Here is a 20,666-nt window from a genome sequence, read left to right as displayed (position 1 = left end):
ATCCCACGAGGATTGATGGATCAAGCAACTTTAGTGGGTGATTAGTTTAGTCAAGCTAACATTGGTGAGTGATAATTGGATGTGAAATTGAAGCAACAGAAATTAAATTGCAGTGAATTTAAAGTTGTAGGAAATAAATGAGCAGAATCTTAAAGAGCAAAAAATGTAAATTGCAGAAACTTAAATGACAAGAAATGTAAATTGCAGTGAATGTAAAGGGAGCTGGGTGCTAGAAAGTAAAGAAGGCAGTAGATCAAAGCTTAGAGCAATTGCAGGAAATTTAAACTTGTAGGAAGAGTAAATTAGATCATGAACAAAAATGTAAAATGCAGAACAATTGTAGAAGAGTTAAATTGCAAGAAATGTAAAATGGAAGCAATGAGAACAGAAAGCAATGGGAATCAAAGATCAAAATCAAGCTCAATGTAAATTGAATTGTAAACTTGCAGCAAAAGGAAATTGCAGAAGAGAAGATTCAAAAACTCAAACTTCATAAACCAAATTGACAATTGCAGAAAAAGTAAAAGTGTTTCAAAGAGAATTCTCTATTCTACCCTACTCCTAATGCTCTAACAGAGCCAGCCTCCATTTTAAAGAATGAGGATAATGCCTTATATAGGCTTTACAAAATGAAAATGAAAAATGAAAATATGAAATTCTAAACAAATTACAATTAAAAATAAATTGCTAAGCTAATTATTTCTTGTGCCTTTGATTCATGTTGATTGGGCTTTGCTTGATATGAAGTGGACCTTTTAATTGTGAGAGATTAAATTAAATGGGAATTTTGGTTGAATTTTTGGCCCATGGGTCACACTCCCAGGTCAAAGCTCGGCTTTTGGGCAAGAGCTTCCTCTTTGTCTCTAGTGAAGTCTCCAAGTTCGAATCCTAGCATCCCCACTTTTCCCATGCTATATTCCTCTCTTTTTTCTTTGTGAAGCACAATAAAGCTCTTGGCAAGAGCTTAGAGCTCTCCGCAAGAGCTTAGACCTCTCCGCAAGAGCTCTACTTTGCTTTGGAGTGAGGCTCCAGCTTCGAACCTTGGTGAAGGCATTGGCTGATTTTTTGCTTATTTTTGGCCCTTAAAGATACCTTTCACTCGTGCCTCAATTTCATACCAAATATGGATTGCCATATATCGTTGGAAAGCTCTGAATGTCAGCTTTCCAATGCAACTGAAAGTGCATCAATCAAACACCTGTAGCTCAAGTTATAGCCCTTTGAAGGAGGCATGGTCATGCTGTGAGCGCCCAGATTTTAACTTAGCAAAAATTTGCTTCCAATGCTCACTTTTTGTACGGCAAAGCTAAGCTCTTGGCAAGAGCTCTAGGCTCTTGGCAAGAGCTTTGTGCTCTTGCTCGTTGTGTTGAGCCACGCTTTTCTTCCTTAATTTGGTCATGGGCCACGCTTTTAAAAACGTGGCATAAGGCTCCAAAGTGTGCCCCAAAGCTCTTTTTTTCTCCTTTTTAACTGATTTTGTGCTTCTTTGCTTCTTTTTCTTATTATTTCTTACATGATTCATAAAATTAAAAGATCAAATAAATATACCATTTAAGCACAAAAGAATACAATATTTGAGCACAAATCATCAATTTCTTGTATGAAAAAGCATAGAAAAACATGACACGGTGACATGTCATCACAACACCAAACTTAAACCTTTCTTGTCCCCAATCAAGAAAAGAATCATGCAATAAAGATTAACAATCCAAGGTGAGAAGAATAGCAAGTTAATGTTCATGGCAAGCTAGTTTTTTATGCATGCTACAATCACAAAAGAAATATAAATGATTGATGCTTCTATCTAGCTCAATTTATGAAATCTTTTCCTTATAATTCTTCCTTGAAACAAGCTTTTGATTTTTTTTTCTTATTAGCTTCTCCTTTTGGGTGCTTTGCCCCATGAGTTAATGACAAAGCTACGATTCTAAATGCTTTGTTTTCAAGCATTACCACTTGATATATAAGCACCACAAGCATTTGAATTAGAGGACTTCATTAAGCTCATTTTTTTTCTTTGACTCTCTAATCATTGATGCTCAGAACCTTGAGCTTTGAGGGAATACTTTTGCACTTGAGCCTAGCCTTGTTTGTTTTGTTTTCAAGCATTTGGCTTGATACATAAACACCACAAGTACTTAACAAATAAATTGCCATTGGTACTCAAAGCCTTCAGCTTTCTCATTCTTTCCCTTTTTCTTTTCTTGCCCTTTTTTTGTTTTTTTTTTTTTCAAGGTTTTCATGATTTCAAAAGATTTCACAAAATGTCCTAGATGAAAACTTCAATTAAATAAAATCTAATGCAATTGAGCAACAATCAAACATACTAGCTTTCCAATACTTATATGCACATGCTAAATTCTTCTTTAATTCCTTGTTTGTTTATGATCATGATGATTTACTACTTTTGAACTCACAGAATTCAAGTTTGTAGTTATAATGTCACAGCACCATGTTACAATCAAAATTTAGGCTATGCTTATTCATACACACATGTAAACAGAAAAGATAATAAGACAATCATGCAATTTAAAGTGCTAGAAACAAATGAGAGGAAAAGGAACTTTACAACCTTGTAGTCCATCTTCTCTATTGTTGTTATTTTCCTCTCATTCTTCTCCTTCCCATACCAACTCAAAATGCTTGCTCATCCTCAAGCAACTATTAGAACCGTGGCTATGGGGCTAAGATAGATCATGAATGTCTTACACAATGAAATGTTAGTGATACATGTGTTTAAGCAAGCAAGATTAAAGATATAACGGCACAGAGAAATAGAGACATTGTGATTGTAAGCTTAAGGAGGTGTGCACAATACTTTACATAAAGAATAAGTGGCACACCAAACTTAGTGTGACACTTTCACTTGGAATTGATGCAAGTATCTAGTAGATATTGAAACCAAATTTTGTTGCATAGCAACACCAAACTTAGAATGCAATCACATGTCCATTTTATTTGAACTAAGACTAAGCAACTAAAACTGTTATATGTTAAGTACAATCACCAAGCCAAGAATCTATCATGAATAAGGATCTCTTGGTGATGTATTAAAAAAAACAATTAAAAAGCAAAATAAGTGAAAGAATTAAAAACAAAAAATGACTAAAACAAAGAGAATAATAAACAAATTCAAACCAAAAGAAAGATGCTACTGTAAAGGCATTATGATTATGCAGACAAGTGGTGTTGCTGGATTCTTGCATAGAAAATTAAGTGGCACACCAAACTTAGAATCTTAGTGTGACACTTCCATGTAGAATTGATGCAATCATCCAAAAGGGATTGAAAACAAATTGTTGCAAGGTAACACCAAACTTACAATGTAACCATATGCCAATTTATTGAAATTTAAACTAAGCAGACAGATAACTAAACAAAGCAAATGAATGAAATGTTACCCAAGGTTGGGTTGCCTCCCAACAAGTGCTCTTTTAGTGTCATTAGCTTGACATGTTGTTCTTCACTTTCTTCTTCTTCTTCCAGTTTGTTAAGAGGAATGACCTCAAGGGGGGAGAAGATTCAGCTACTGTCCCTTGTCTTGGCCTTTCCTCAGCAAGCTTCCTTTTGTAAATGGCTTGATTGAGCTTGCTTGCTGGATCAGGGACAGGATTGGTGCTCTTGTTAGTTGCCTTCACTTCTTTGGATTCAAGACTTAGTGGTTGTGTGATTATTGGAGTGATTTCTTCATTAAGAGCCTCTTGAATTGATGGTTCCATGAGCCCTTCTTTTATGCACTTTTCTGCTTCACTTGAGTGTGAATTCTCTTGGTTAACTTCCTCCTATTCTTGCTCCTCCACTTTCTCCTTCACATCCATCAATTGGTCTTCATTCTCATTGTTTGATGGCTCTAAGTTTCTCCTTATTTGCTCTAAATGCCAATCCATCTTCTTGAGAAAGATTTCTTGTTCTCTCCAGGATTGTTGTTGTTCCTCCTTTTCAATAATTATCTGGATTTTTGGAGGGGATCCTCAGTTAGTTCAGGAGCCTCTTCATTTTGCTCTTCTACTTCCTCCTTGCACTTAACATTTGGTTTACCAGCACTTCCATGTTTTTGAATGAATTCTCCTGCTCGTTCTAGGATATCTATACCTCCTTCTCATATTTTTCAAACATGGTCTCAAGTTTTGAGAGGCTTTGATTCATGGAAGTTTGTGTGGATTGTGAGTTTTGGAAGAGATTTTATGTAGAGGGATAGCTACATGATGAAGAATTTTCAATTGAGGGACTGGGAGGTGAGGTTGGGTAATTTTGTACGAGTGAATTGAAGGTTTGCTCAAGTGATGATGGCTCTTGATAAGTGGAGTATGAACTATCAAATGCTTCCTGATTTTGATTCTCCCATCCACAATGTGAATCATTGTATAATTCTTCAGAGTGTGAATCATCTTGTGGCCATGGAGAGCAATCTTCCATATATGTATTGACAGCACAATCAAATGAATCATTGAAATTTCTTTCCCAGCCATGGTTTGTGTAATTGTCATAACAGTATGAGTCACTTTGTGGCTCTGGAAGGAAATTCAATTCACTTGGTTGTTCACACTCTTGTTGATATGCCCAGACACCATGAGGATAATGACATAAGTCATTTTGTGGTTTTGGACAGTATCTCATGTGCTTAGCTTGATCAATTTATGGCTCTGGAGCAAATCTACATGGATTGGAGTGCTCAAAATTTGTAATTTCTTGGTGATATTTCCAACCACCATTAGAATAGTCAATTGGTGATGGTGGGTGATATCCCAGAAAATTTGCTTGATTACAAGATGAGTTGAACTCCATTTGAATTTTGTAAAACACAACACCAAATAAAATTGAAATTCATGTCTCAGATGAGATTTGCTTAGTGAGGCAAAAACACAAACACCTTGGTTTCAATTTAAAACAAAGAACAAAAATAAAGAAAATGCTTGATCTAGACTTCTCACCCACTTAATCATTGTTGATCTAATCAATCTCCGGCAACGGCGCCAAAAACTTGATGGTGTTTTTGTGGAAAAACGAATTCCAAACACACAAACTCACCAGCAAGTATACCGGGTCACATCAAGTAGTAAAACTCACTTAGAGTGAGGTCGATCCCACGAGGATTGATGGATCAAGCAACTTTAGTGGGTGATTAGTTTAGTCAAGCTAACATTGGTGAGTGATAATTGGATGTGAAATTGAAGCAACATAAATTAAATTGCAGTGAATTTAAAGTTGCAGGAAATAAATGAGCAGAATCTTAAAGAGCAAGAAATGTAAATTGCAGAAACTTAAAAGACAAGAAATGTAAATTACAGTGAATATAAAGGGGGCTGGATGCGGAAGGTAGTAGATCAAAGCTTAGAGCAATTGCAGGAAATTTAAACTTACAGGAAGAGTAAATCAGATCATGAACAAAATTGTAAAATGTAGAACAATTGTAGAAGAGTTAAATTGCAAGAAATGTAAAATGGAAGCAATGAGAATAGAAAATAATGGGAACCAAAGATCAAAATCAAGCTCAATGTAAATTGAATTGTAAACTTGCAGCAAAAGGAAATTGCAGAAAAGAAGATTCAGAAACTCAAACTTCATAAACCAAATTGACAATTGCAGAAAAAGTAAAAATGTTTCAAAGAGAATTCTCTATTCTACCCTACTCCTAATACTCTAACAGAGCCAGCCTCCCTTTTCAAGAATGAGGATAATGCCTTATATAGGCTTTAGAAAATGAAAATGAAAATGAAAAGATGAAATTCTAAACAAATTACAATTAAAAATAAATTCCTAAGCTAATTATTTATTGTGCCTTTGATTCATGTTGATTGGGCTTTGCTTGATTTGAAGTGGACCTTTTAATTTGTGAGGAATTGAATTAAATGGGAATTTTGGTTGAATTTTTGGCACATGGGTCACACTTCCAGGGCAAAGCTCGGTCGGCTCTCACCAAGAGCTTTGTGCAAGAGCTTCCTCTTTGTCTCTAGTGAAGTCTCCAAGTTCGAATCCTAGCATCCCCACTTTCCCATGCTGTATTCCTCTCTTTTTCTTTGTGAAGCACGATAAAGCTCTTGCGGAGAGCTCTACTTTGCTTTGGAGTGAGGCTCCAGCTTCGAACCTTGGTGAAGGCATTGACTGATTTTTTTGCTTGTTTTTGGCTCTGAAAGATGTCTTTCACTCGTGCCTCAATTTCATGCCAAATATGGATTTTTATATATCTTTGGAAAACTCTGAATGTCAGCTTTCCAACACAACTAGAAGCACATCAATCGGACACCTGTAGCTCACGTTATAGCCCATTGAAGGAGGAATGGTCATGCTGTGAGCGCCCAGATTTTAACTTCGCGAAAATTTACTTCCAATGCTCACTTTTTGTACGGCAAAGCTAAGCTCTTGGCAAGAGCTTTGTGCTCTTGCTCATTGTGTTGAGCCACACTTTTCTTCCTTAATTTGGTCATGGGCCACGCTTTTCAAAACGTGGCCTAAGGCTCCAAAGTGTGCTCCAACTTCAAAGTGTGCCCCAAAGCTCTTTTTTTTCTCCTTTTTAACTTATGTTGTGCTTCTTTGCTTCTTTTTCTTCTTATTTCCTACATGATTTATAAAATTAAAAGATCAAAGAATATACCATTTAAGCACAAAAGAATGTAATATTTGAGCAAAAATCATCAATTTCTTGTATGAAAAAGCATAGAAAAACATGACATGGTGATATGTCATCACATGCAAGACACCAAACTTAGAGATTTTTCATGTTTAGACACTATGAATTCAAAAATGAATATGGAAAAATAACAAAAGACACAAAACAAGAAAATATGAAGATCAAACAAAGAGACTCATTAAGAACAACTTGAAGATCATGAAGAATGCAATGCATGAATTTTCGAAATTTTTTTTGTATTATTTTTTTTCGAAAATTATCTTTGGAAAAGAAAATAAGAAACTCAAAATTTTTAATAAGAATTCCAGGAATCATGCATTGTTAGTCTAAAGCTTCAATCTAAAAAGATTAGACATGGTCAACCAAGCTTCAGCAGGACATTACATACAACAGCCAAATTGATGGGAATCAACTAGCTCCTGTGATGATAAAAGCATCATCTGAAACTCTAGAATTCATTCTTAAAAATTCTGAAGAAGAGAATAAAAAGAAAAATACCTAATCTAAGCAACAAGATGAACCGTCAGTTGTCCAAAATCTAAACTCTTGAATGCTGCCAATTGATTCTAGCCTATACCACAAAGGTTCTAATCTCATATTCAGATGCCCCATTGTCAGAGGGAAGTCGATGTGAATCATTGATTAGAAACCCAAGAGATACACACTCTAGCTTTCGCAGGTAGAATGGAAGTGGTTGTCAGGCACGCATTCATAAATTGAGAATGGTGATGAGTGTCACGGATCATCACATTCATCATGTTGAAGTGCAAGTGAGATTCTTGCAGCTCAAAAGATTGTACCTCAAAGATTCATAGTTTCTCCATTACAGAGAGTGGTATGAGGTTAATACTTGACCCTAGGTCACACAGAGCCTTCTCAAAAGTCATGGTGCCTATGGTACAAGGTATTAAGAATTTACCAGGATCCTGTTTCTTTTGAGGTAAAGTTTGCTGAACCCAGGTATTCAGTTCATTAATGAGAAATGGAGGTTCATCCTCCCAAGTCTCATTACCAAATAGCTTGGTATTCAGCTTCATGATTGCTCCTAAATATTGGGCAACGTGCCCTTCAACAATGTCTTCATCTTCTTCAGAAGACGAATAGTCATCAGAGCTCATGAATGGTAAAAGGAATTTCAAAGGAATCTCTATGGTCTTTGTATGAGCCTCGGATTCCTTTAGTTCCTCATTGGGGTACTCCTTAATGGCCAGTGGACGTTCCCTGAGGTCTTCCTCACTGGGCATCACTGCCTTTTACTCTCTCCAGGTTTGGCCATGTTGATCACAATTATGGCCTTGCACTCTCTGTTAGGATTCTCTTCTGTATTGCTTGGGAGAGTGCTAAGAGGAGTTTCAGTAACCCTTTTACTCAGTTGACCAACTTGTACCTCCAAGTTTTTGATGGAGGACCTTATTTCATTCATGAAACTGAGAGTGGCCTTAGATAGATCAGAGACTATATTTGCTAAGCTAGATGGGTTCTGCTCAGAATTCTCTGTCTGTTGCTGAGAGAATGATGGAAAAGGCTTGCCATTGCTAAACCTGTTTCTTCCACCATTATTATTGTTAAAGCCTTGTTGAGGCTTTTGTTGATCCTTCCATGAGAAATTTGGATGATTTATCCATGATGGATTATGGGTGTTTCCATAGGCTTCACCCATGTAATTCACCTCTGCCATTGCAGGGTTCTCAGGATCATAAACTTCTTCAAAAGATGCTTCTTTAGTACTGTTGGATGCATTTTGCAATCCATTCAGACTTTGAGAAATTATATTGACTTGTTGAGTCAACATTTTGTTCTGAGCCAATATGGCATTCAAAGCATCAATTTCAAGAACTCCCTTCCATGGGGTGTCCTATTACTCATAGGATTCCTTTCAGAGGTGTACATGAACTGGTCATTTGCAACCATTTCAATGAGTTCTTAAGCTTCTGCAGTCGTTTTCTTCAGGTGAATAGATCCACCTGCAGAATGGTCCAATGACATCTTAGACAATTTAGACAGACCATCATAGAATATATCCAGGATGGTCCATTCTGAGAGCATGTCAAAAGGACACTTTTTGGTCAGTTGCTTGTATCTTTCCCAAGCTTCATAGAGGGATTCACCTTCTTTCTGTCTAAAGGTTTGAACATCCACTCTAAGCTTGCTCAGCTTTTGAGGAGGAAAGAATTTGGCTAAGAAAGCCATGACCAGCTTATCCCAAGAGTTCAGGCTATCTCTAGGTTGAGAGTCCAACCATATTCTAACTTTGTCTCTTACAGCAAAAGGAAAAAGCATAAGCTTATAGACCTTGGGATCAACTCCATTGGTCTTAACATTATCACAGATCTGCAAGAATTCAGTTAAGAACTGAAAATGATCTTTTGATAGAAGTCCGTGAAACTTGCAATTCTGTTGTATCAGAGAAACTAATTGAGGCTTTAGCTCAAAATTCTTTGCTCCAGTGGCAGGGATTGAGATGCTTCTTCCATGGAAGTTGGAATTTGGTGCAGTGAAGTCACCAAGCATCTTCCTTGCATTGTTGTTGGGTTCGGCCATTACTTCTTTTTCGAGATTTTCTGTAAGATTTTCTCTGGATTGTTGTGCTTTAGCTTCTCTTAGCTTCTTCTTCAGAGTCCTTTCAGGTTCAGGATCTGCTTCAACAAGAATGTCCTTGTCCTTGCTCCTGCTCATATGAAAAAGAAGAGGACAGAAAAGGAAGAGGAATCCTCTATGTCACAGTATAGAGATTCCTTTATGTGAGTAGAAGAAGAAAATATTAGAAGAATGATGTAAAGAGAAGAGATTAAGAATTTGAACACAGAGAGGGAGAGAGGGTTCGAATTATAAGAAGAAGAGAAGAGTGTTAGTGATTAAATAAATAAATAGAAGAATATGAGAGAGAGAGAGAGAGAGAGTTTTCGAAAATAATTAAAAGGAAAAGGAAAATATTTTTGTTTTTATTTTAAAATTTTGTTAGAATTCGAAAATTAAGAGAAGAAATAGAATAAAATTTAAATTTAAAACAATTAGTTAATTAAAATGAATTTTGAAAAAGAAGTTAATGATTTTCGAAAATTAGAGAGAGAAAAGTAGTTAGATGGTTTTGAAAAAGATAAGAATTTTAAAATCAAACAAAAAGTTAAGTAGTTAATTGAAAAATATTTTAAAATCAATTTTGGAAAGATAAGAAGTTAGAAAAGATTTTGAAATTGATTTTGAAAAAGATATGATTTGAAAAAGATATGTTTGAAAATATATGATTGAAAAGATATGATTGAAATTTATTTTGAAAAAGATTTGAAAAAGAAATTTAGAAAGATTTTATTTTGAAAATTAAAGTTAATAACTTGACTAACAAAAAACTAAAAGATATGATTCTAGAATTTAAAGATTGAACCTTTCTTAACAAGAAAGTAACAAACTTGAAATTTTTGAATCAATCACATTAATTGTTAGTAAAATTTTTGAAAATTTGAAATAAAATTAAGAAAAAAGATTTTGAAAAATAATTTTTAAAATTTTTGAAAAACATGAAAGAAAAGATGAAAAAGGTTTGATTTTTGAAAAAGTTTTGAAAAGATAGGATTTTTGAAATTGAAATCTTGACTTGACTAACAAGAAACAACTTATTTTAAAAATTTTTGACTAAGTCAACCCAAAGATTTCAAAATTTATCAGTGAAATAAGGAAAAGATATTTTTTGATTTTTTGAATTTAATGAGGAAAGAGAAAAACCACAAAATGACTCAACACATAAAAATTTTGGATTAAAACAAATGATGCATGCAAGAACACTATGAATGTCAAGATGAACACCAAGAACACTTTGAAGATCATGATGAACATCAAGAACTTATTTTTGAAAAATTTTCAAGAAAAGAAAAATATGCAAGACACCAAACTTAGAGATTTTTCATGTTTAGACACTATGAATTCAAAAATGTATATGAAAAACAACAAAAGACACAAAAAAGAAAATATGAAGATCAAACAAGGAGACTCATTAAGAACAACTTGAAGATCATGAAGAATGCAATGCATGAATTTTCGAAATTTTTTTTGTATTATTTTTTTTTCGAAAATTATCTTTGGAAAAGAAAATAAGAAACTCAAAATTTTTAATAAGAATTCCAGGAATCATGCAATGTTAGTCTAAAGCTTCAGTCTAAAAAGATTAGACATGGTCAACCAAGCTTCAGCAGGACATTACATACAACAGCCAAATTAATGGGAATCAACTAGCTCCTGTGATGATAAAAGCATCATCTGAAACTCTAGAATTCATTCTTAAAAATTCTGAAGAAGAGAATAAAAACAAAAATACCTAATCTAAGCAACAAGATGAACCGTCAGTTGTCCAAACTCGAACAATCCCTGGCAACAGTGCCAAAAACTTGGTACACAAAATCGTGATACACAACTTCGTGCAGCTGACCAGCAAGTGCACTAGGTCGTCCAAGTAATACCTTACGTGAGTAAGGGTCGATCCCATAGAGATTGTCGGCTTGAAGCAAGCTATGGTCATCTTATAAATCTTAGTCAGGCAGATTCAAATGGTTATGGGATTTTGATAATTAAAAGATAAATAAACATAAAACAAAGATAGAGATACTTATGTAATTCATTGGTGGGAATTTCAGATAAGCGTATAGAGATGCATTATTCCTTCTGAATTTCTGCTTTCCTACTGTCATCATTCAATCATTCATACTCCTTTCCATGGCAAGCTGTATGTTGGGGATCACCGTAGTCAATGGCTACCTCCCGTCCTCTCAGTGAAAATGGTCCTCTACGGTTTCTGTACGGTTAATCAACTGTCGGATTTCTCGTCTCAGATGAAAAATATCAGGCATAGCTACCGCATGGCTAATCAGCTGTTGGTTCTCGATCGTGTCGAAATAAGATCCAATGATCCTTTTGCGTCTGTCACTACGCCAACAGTTGTGAGTTTGAAGCTCGTCACAGTCATCCCTTCCCAGATCCTACTCGAAATATCATAGACAACGTTTAGACTTTCTGGATCTCAGGAATGCTGCCAATTGATTCTAGGCATCTAGCCTATACCACGAAGGTTCTAATCTCAGATTCAGATGCCCCATTGTCATAGGGGAGTCGATGTGAATCGTTGATTAGAAACCCAAGAGATACACACTCTAGCTTTCGCAGGTAGAACGGAAGTGGTTGTCAGGCACGCGTTCATAAATTGAGAATGGTGATGAGTGTCACGGATCATCACATTCATCATGTTGAAGTGTGAGTTAACATCTTAGAATAAGAATAAGCTTGAATTGAATAGAAGAACATTATTACTTTGTATTAATACTCGAGGAACAGCAGAGCTCCACACCTTAATCTATGGTGTGCAGAAACTCCACCGTTGAAAATACATAAGTGATAAAGGTCCAGGCATGGCCGAATGGCCAGCCTCCCAAAGTGATCAAAAGATGATCAAAAGGTCCAAAGATGTTCCTAAAGATATCTGAGTACAATAGTAAAAAGTTCTATTTATACTAAACTAGTTACTAGGGTTACAGAAATAAGTAAATGATGTAGAAATCCACTTCTGGGCCCACTTGGTATGTGCTTGGGCTGAGCATTGAAGCTTTCATGTGTAGAGACTTTTCTTGGAGTTAAACGCCAGTTTTTATGCCAGTTTGGGCGTTTAACTACAGCTTCTATCCTGTTTCTGGCGTTTAACGCAAGAATAAGGCAGGAAGTTAGCGTTTGAACGCCAGTTTGCATCATCAAAACTCAAGCAAAGTATGAACTATTATATATTACTGGAAAGCCCAGGATGTCTACTTTGCAATGCAATTAAGAGCGTGCCATTTGGGTTTCTATAACTTTAAAAAATCTATTTCGAGTGCAGGGAGGTCAGAATCCAACAACATCTGCAGTCCCTTTTTCAACCTCTGAATCAGATTTTTGCTCAGGTCCCTCATTTTCAGCCAGAAAATACCTGAAATCATAGAAAAACACACAAACTCATAGTAAAGTCTAGAAATGTGAATGTTGCTTAAAAACTAATAATTATTTACTAAAAACTATCTAAAAACAATGCCAAAAAGCGTATAAATTATCCGCTCATCACCAACCGACCAAATATCCTGTATTTGGAGATTCGAATTAGGAATGTGAACATAATCCATCTCATTAGATAACCGTCCTTCTCTCCTCCAGCTAGAAAACCAAAAATTCTGGTTTAAATCTCCAATACACCAAGCAAACCCATCCTTCAACACTTCCCAAGCCTTGCAAAGACACCTCCAAATGGGACCATAGAGATTATCGGTATTTGGCATCCAACAATTGGACCCATAGCTTGTTTGGCTGCTGGAAAAAATTCCAAACTAGCTTCCCAAGAAGAGCAATATTTACACAATAAGGATCTCTAATCCCGAAACCTCCATATCTTTTTGGAGTAACCACTACCTTCCAACTAATAAGATTCAATCCTCTTTCATTAACTTGTCCTTTCCAAAGAAAATTCCTTATCATAGACTCCAATTTACTAATGATTCCTTTGGAAAAAATAGAGACCTGCATCTGGTACGTGGGAATAGCGGCGGCAACAGAATTAACCAAGCAGAGTCTACCAGCCCGATTGAGTAAACTCCCTTTCCAGCTTGCTAGCCTACTCCGAATCTTATCCAGGACACCATTGAAAGCTGAACGACTCACCCTAGAATGGCTAAGGGTAACTCCAAGATACTTGCCCAAGTCCTGGACAAATCTGATAGAGGATATCCCAGTGAAAATCTCTTTCCTTGTTGCAGAGACATTCTTGGAGCAAAGCACTTTAGACTTCTCCACATTAATTTTCATCCCAGATGCTTTTCAAAAAGTCTCTAAAACCAACATCACATTTTGCACTTGTCTCTTTGTAGCTTTACAGAATAGAAGCAAGTTATTTGCAAACATTAAGTGGGATATTCTTGGTCCCCCTCTAGAAATAGCAACCGGCTCCCACATGCCCAAATCAACCTGATGACTAATAAAGCATGCCAATCGCTCCATACACATCACAAAAAGATAGGGTGACATAGGGTCTCCTTGTCTAAGACCTCGGCTAGAAGTAAAGCCATTCAGACGATTCTCATTCTAAAGAATAGATAAGAAAGAAGCAGTGACACAATTCATAATCAAATTAAGTGTAAGAATAGGAAAACCAAAGCTCTTAAGGGTATGAGCTAAAAACCTCCAATCAACTCTATCATAAGCTTTCTCCAGATCAATCTTAAAGGCCAGTGTGCCTTTCTTTTATTTAGTCTTCTTCATAAAGTGGAGGACTTCTTGAGCAATAATGATGTTGTCAGGAGTTCCTCGTCCTGGAATAAATCTTCCTTGAAGCGGGTCAACAATCTTCGCAAGTTGAGGACGAAGCCTATTAACAAGGACTTTCGTGATGATCTTGTAAACTACATTGTAGAGACTAATCGGCCTGAAATCTTTCATAGATACCGATGATTTAACCTTTGGAATGAGAACCAGTAAAGTCTCCAACATTCTCGGATCAAGAGTAACATCGGAGAATACCTGCTTAACCATCTTCCAAACATCAAGACCAATGATCTCCCAATATTCTTTGAAGAAGAAAGCTTGAAACCCATCAGGACCTGGAGCTTTAAAAGAGTTCATGTGAAAAACAGTTGTTCTAACTTCCTCCATAGTAACTGGTGCCGTAAGATTATTGCAAGCTTCCTCATTCAGAGAAGGAAGAGGCACATCACCAAGGCAACCCAAATCAACATCATCTAAATGACAGAATAAGCTTTTATAGAAAGACTCTACTTCTTGACTCAAAACCTCTGGATCAGTTTCCCACACTCCATCCTTGAGAAAAAGATCATGAATCTTATTATGCTTCCTTCGCGCAAGAGTTTGAATATGAAAGAATCTTGTATTCCTCTCCCCGAACCTTACCCACTGCTCTCTAGACTTTTGGAACCATAGGAGCTCTTCTTGCACTAGAGTATTATTATAATCATCAAGCAACTGTTGCTCTTTCTGACGCAAATAAATACTATCCACCACTTCCAAACGCTTTTGCAAATAATTAATCTGCTTCTCTAATTCACATTTCTTAACAAAAATGTTACCAAATACCTTCGAGTTAAACTCTAGTGAATTCTTCTGTACTTTCGAAAGCTTGCCATGAATCCCTCTATTACCAGGCCACCATGACTGGTTCACAATATCCCTATACCCAGGATGAGTAGCCCAAGCAGCAACAAATCGGAAAGGTCGATTCCCTTTAGGCTGAGGACGACCTTTACAACGCACCAGAATAGGGCAATGATCAGACTGAAGCCTATTTAAAACTTCTGCATAAGCCTCTGGAAAGATAGACAACCAACTACTATTTATACAGACTCGATCAAGTTTTTTTCCATGTCAACATAATTTTTCACCCTCCTGTACCAAGAAAACTGCCTCCCAATAGTCTTCAGATCAAACAAACCACTATCCCCTAATGAAGTAGCAAACATGTCTGCTCTTTGATGAGAAAATTGACAGCCCTTAGATTCATGAGAAAATTTGACTTCATTATAATCACCAAGAACAATCCAAGGTCCTTGAAAAACCATGGATTGTGCAATAAGATAATCCCAAAGGAGAACCATTTTATTAAATTGAGGACTGCCATAAATACCACTACACCTCCATATTAAATTATCAAAGTGAAACTCAACAGTAACACCCTGATCAAAAGCATCAATGAGCTTACAACAAACACCCTTTATAGAGGATAGAAACCAAATACCCTCTGATGCCCCTCTGCTTATACTATACCAACAGAGTGATACCCCAACCTTTCCCAAAATAATTTTAAATGCTGAAAAGGGAAGTGAGTTTCAACCACAATAAAGAAAATATGTCTAAATTTCCTAACAAGTTCCTTACAATGCACCCGGGCTAACTTATTAGAAGCACCCCTAATATTCCAAACAATCATATTTAAACTATCCATAAATAATAGGGACAGAATAAATAAGAACATAAACTCTAAACAGAATCACCAACCTCAATAGGTGGTTTGTCCTGCGGTACAGGCACACTCTAATCCTCAATGATTGCCAACTTCGGACCCCCTGACACTGCACCTGCCATGCTTCCATCTACTAAGGTTTTCTCCGTTGTGCCACCATTTTTATCAACTGGCGAGTTCTGCAAGGAGAAAGGCCGAGGACGCTTCCGTAGAGAAATTCCACGACATTCAGGAGTTCTGCGTGATGGAGATGGCGCAATTTCATGTTTTTCTCGCTTTCCCATCCTAATGTCAATTGATTTGCCTTCGTCACCATGCAAATTGGGCCTTGGAACCCTTCTCGAACCAAACTTGTGCTGCTTTCCATCTTGGTCCCTCAAACCTGATGACTGGCCCATCGTGAATTTTCCCTTATGCAGCACTTGTTGCCAGCCCTCTCCATCATCCATGCATGCCTCATTAACATGACCATCAGGCATGTGAGGAGCCAATGATTCCGTAACTACGTCTTTCCCTTTAACAACTTCTAATTTCTCACTCAAATTATGAGAATTCTCACCCAAATCACGAGCTTCTAAATCAGCCTCTTTTTGAATCTCATGATTGTTGTGTGGCACTAGTGTCGGGGCTTCATTATTTTTTTTATCACCAAAGGAATTTCCATTTCCTTCCAAGGACTCCTTCTCCATGCACAACGATTTATCATACCCATACCGTGCACAAGTAGCACAAATCAACTGTAAACTCTCGTACTCCACTTCATAAGTCACACCCTCCACTATAATATGTTTGATTTCAGGTAAATCAGGATTTATTTGAACACAAGCTCGGGCATATTTTCCTCTTTCTACAAGCTTAGTGGCCAAATCTACTTCCACTGAAATCCTTATTGCAGAAGCAATTCGCAACATTGCTTGTTCCTGGTAGCACCAAATTAAAAGTCCCGAGACTCGAATCTATACCAGCGTTGATCCAAAGGATTTTTCGCATGGCCTAAAATTCACATCCTATGGCTTTACTGCAACATAGTGACCGTTTATCGTCTACTAAGAATGACTTTCTCACGATCCGCAGCAATATCAAATTTAACAAAAAAATATCCAAACCCCACATCCAACAAATCAAACACTCCTTTGATGCGACATACTATTCGAAGCTTGTGCATGAGAGCCGTATAGCCATAATGCTTATCCAGCACCTTGGTCACGATGGCTTCTTTATAAGGTTCAGCTAGACAGCTCTTTGCCTCCTTGGTAAAACTGACACTTGGTGGACGAGAATCACCCTACTTACCTGTCACTGTCGCGATACCATCCCCAGATAAAGACCTTACTAATGCAAAGGCCTTATACTTTTCTGCACCAATGACTTTATCTCTAAAAGAGACCTTGGATGGCTTTTCTAACCCCTCTCGAGAAGAACCCTCTTTAACACCGGATACACACCTATCCACGCTCTCCCCCTTATCTCTTCTGATGGCATGACCATCTTTCTCACCGTGTTTCACCCTCAATCGCTCGCCTCCGCTCTCTCCTTCTCTCATTCTCTTTGGGTACGGAGTACGTACTCTTTCTCTGCTAGGTTTTTTTTTCTAATTTATGAATAAAGTAGATTTCGACTGACCAATATTATTGAATTGAAAGTAGATGATGGGTAATCAATTCTTTTAGAATTTTTTAATTATAAATTTAAACGTTTTATTTTCGGTGAATAAATTTATTTTTTAAACTGGTCTTTATAAAATTAATTAATTTTGACAATAAGCAGTACTCTAAAAGTACTCGAAATTCGATTGTTCTTTTTATATGAGCTTTTAGTCTTTGTCTAATAAATTAATTTTTTTTGGAAAATTGTTTTACAAAATTTTATGTATGACACAAAGATAATTTTTAATCTTGAATATGAAAATGTCGTCCAATTTAAAGATGGGCGTGCATGTTTTATTTTTTTTAGTTCTTGAGTTTAACCCTATGTGTGTATTATTTAATGTAATTTTTTTCACTTTATTTATGTAGTTTTGCAAGATCCGAAAGACCTAAGAATAATATTGACAAAATTTCAATTGAGGTTGTATTCTTAAAAATTTATGAAGACAAAATCAATGAGCAGTTAAAGGAATTAGATACGGTAATTTATTTAACTAAAAAAAAGTTTGAAAATAAAGCAATTTCAATTTGTTGCACATAGATTATTTTTATAATAATATAAATGGAGAATTTTTATGCTGACATGAAGCTCATACATTGAGTTTAGAAAATTATTTACTTAGCTATCGTCACTAAAATTTTTTGCAATTTTATTTATAAATTAATAGATTATTTGGTTAGGTTATTAGATAATAATAAGGATTTAGTTTTTAAATTTATTAGCAAGGTAGTTATATATTTAAATGTTAATATTATTGAACTAATTTAAAAAAATTTAATAAACCATTTGGTTAGGTTGTTAGATATTAATAAGAATTTAGTTTTCAAGATTATTAACAAATAGTTAGATATTTAAATCTTAATATTATTGAATTAATTTAAATAAAATTATTTATAAATTATTTCAAAATTAGGACGGTTGTTTAATAATGAAATCAACAATTTAAAAGTAATAACAAGATAATAAAAAACAAATAATAATAAAAAAACAAGCTTAAAAACAAAATAATAAGAACTTAAATTTAAAAACAGAAACAAAACATATTTTTAAAACAAAACAATAAGAGATCAAATTTAAAAATAATAACAATTTAAAAGTTTACGTCTGTGAATGAATAATAATAAATTCTTGGACCTTATGTTTTAAATTTATTTGTTTCATCCCTAAATTAAAATCTAATTCTAAATTCAAATCAAATTTAAATTAAAGTCAATTAGATTTTAGAAAATTCTACCTATAAATCAATTATAAAATACAAATTAGAGATGCATATCACAACATTTTTCTTAGTCCAATCAATTACTTATTTAAATTTTTTATTTTTTTTAAATAATAGTTAGTATTTACAAAATTATTGAGATTAATTCTACAATTAAAAATTTATATGTGCATAATACAAATGATAAAATTATGAATACTACTGAATTATAAAAATTCTTTACTATTATATTCAATTAAGATAGTTTGACTTGATAAATATGCAAATTTTCTGTCAGTTTTTAAATTCATATTAAATTTGTAAAATGAATTCTTTGAAATGTTGTAATCCTCAAAACTAACGAAAATCACAAATTATTTGTATAACTTTTGCATTCCATTCTTGGCCCAAATTGCTTCTTTTTTATAACATATTACTTCAATTTATAAGGAAAAATGAAAGAAATATATATATATATATATATATATATATATATATATATGCTGCCGTAATTAATAATATATTTCATAATCATTTACGTAATTACTAGCATTTAACCATTTACTATATATACCACATTTTATTTAACTTTTTAATTTATTCTTTGAATTTAATAAAGTTAATTAATTGAAAATAAAATACATTTTTTCTTAAGTCTTTATATTTGAAGGTGGATACGAATGTGTTTATTTGTCCTTTTTTAAATTATTTCTTGATTTTGAATTAATATTAAATATTAAATATTAAATATTTTGAAGTGTTAATCAATTTTAAAGTTTTTTTTACTTTTTAAATTAATATTAAATATTTTAAATGTTTTATTTATCCTTTTTAATTGTTCTTTAATTTTTATTTAACTCGATTTTAGGGAGGAAAGATACATGCTTCTGTTAAGAAAGTTCTTGTGTCTCGGTTCGTAATTTTGTTGAGAGGAAGAATAGCCTATCAAATTACATATTTTAGTGTTGGGCACAACGCAGATAACTTTAAAATTACGCATCATGAGTATGTGGTGATAAATTTAAACCAACATACCGACGTGCACAGACTTCTAAAATCGTCAAGTATTTCACAGTATAGATTTAACTTTGTGAGTTTTGACACTCTCAATACTCTTGTATTCGATTACATCTATTTGAATTGATTAGTAAATTTATTATTTTAGAAAAAAATAAATTTAATGATAAATTTATGTATTTAATCGATTTTAACTTAAATATCTTACTCAAATTAAAAGTGAGAAGACTCTTGAAAAATATCACAAGTCTACTAAGTACAACATTATTGAATTGAAAGTAGATGATGGATAATCAATTTTTTCTGGATTATTTAGCTATAAAGTACGAATTAGAGATGCATATCACAACACTTTTCTTAGTCCAATCAATTACTTATTTAAAATTTCTATTTCTTTCTTTTTTTTAGTAGTAGTTAATATTCATAAAGTTGTGTGTATGTATACGAGTGATAAAATTATAGATACTATTAAATTATGAAAATTTTCAACTACTATACTCAATTGAAATGATTTTGCTTGATGAAGATGTAAGTTCCTGCCATTTTTTAAATTAATATTAAATTTGTAAAATTAATTCTTCTTTAAAACAATCTCAAATCTAACGAAAATTACAAATTATTTGTATAACTTTTCCATTCTATTCTTGTGCCAAATGACTTCTCTTTATAACATATTGCTTCAATTTATAAGAAAAAAATGAGAAAAATGTATATGTATGCTGCTGTAATTAATAATATATATTTTATAATCATTTATGTAAGAATTGCTAGCGTTTAACCGTTTACTATATATACCACATTTTGTTTAACTTTGTAATTTATTTTTTAAATTTAGTAAAGTTAATTAATTGAAATTAATGTTAATGTTTTCTTAAGTTTTTATATTTGAAGGTTGATACGAAATTGTTTATTTATCCTTTTTAAATTGTTCTTTTATTTCGAATTAATATTAAATAGTTTTTAAGTTAATCAATTTTAAAGTTTTCTTAACTTTTTAAATTAATATTAATATTTCAAATTTGTTTAATTATCCTTTTTAATTGTTTTTTAATTTTTATTTGTCGAATTTAGGGAGAAAAGATACATGCTTCCGTTAAAAATATTCTTGTGTCTTAGTTCATAAATTTGCTGAGAGAAAGAAATATAAGACCCAAAATCTTTGAAAAAGGGCTTATTATCAGCTAATTTTAAATTCAGTGTTT

General features: G+C 34.1%; 1 non-coding gene and 1 pseudogene across 1 annotated transcript; one reads left to right on the top strand and one right to left on the bottom strand.

Annotated features, from left to right (window-relative positions):
* LOC130936821 (uncharacterized) overlaps window positions 1-17,090 on the bottom strand; it is a 38,419-nt pseudogene extending 21,329 nt beyond the window's left edge.
* LOC130937971 (small nucleolar RNA R71) lies at window positions 8,673-8,776 on the top strand. Its single transcript, XR_009069158.1, has one exon. It is a non-coding gene; the product is annotated as a small nucleolar RNA R71 (small nucleolar RNA).
* Window positions 17,091-20,666: the final 3,576 nt, after the last annotated feature.

Source organism: Arachis stenosperma, chromosome 6 (assembly GCF_014773155.1).
Source record: "Arachis stenosperma cultivar V10309 chromosome 6, arast.V10309.gnm1.PFL2, whole genome shotgun sequence".
Taxonomy (NCBI): Eukaryota; Viridiplantae; Streptophyta; class Magnoliopsida; order Fabales; family Fabaceae; genus Arachis; species Arachis stenosperma.
Note: the sequence above shows the minus strand (reverse complement) of the source record. Positions and strands in the feature narration are given on the sequence as shown.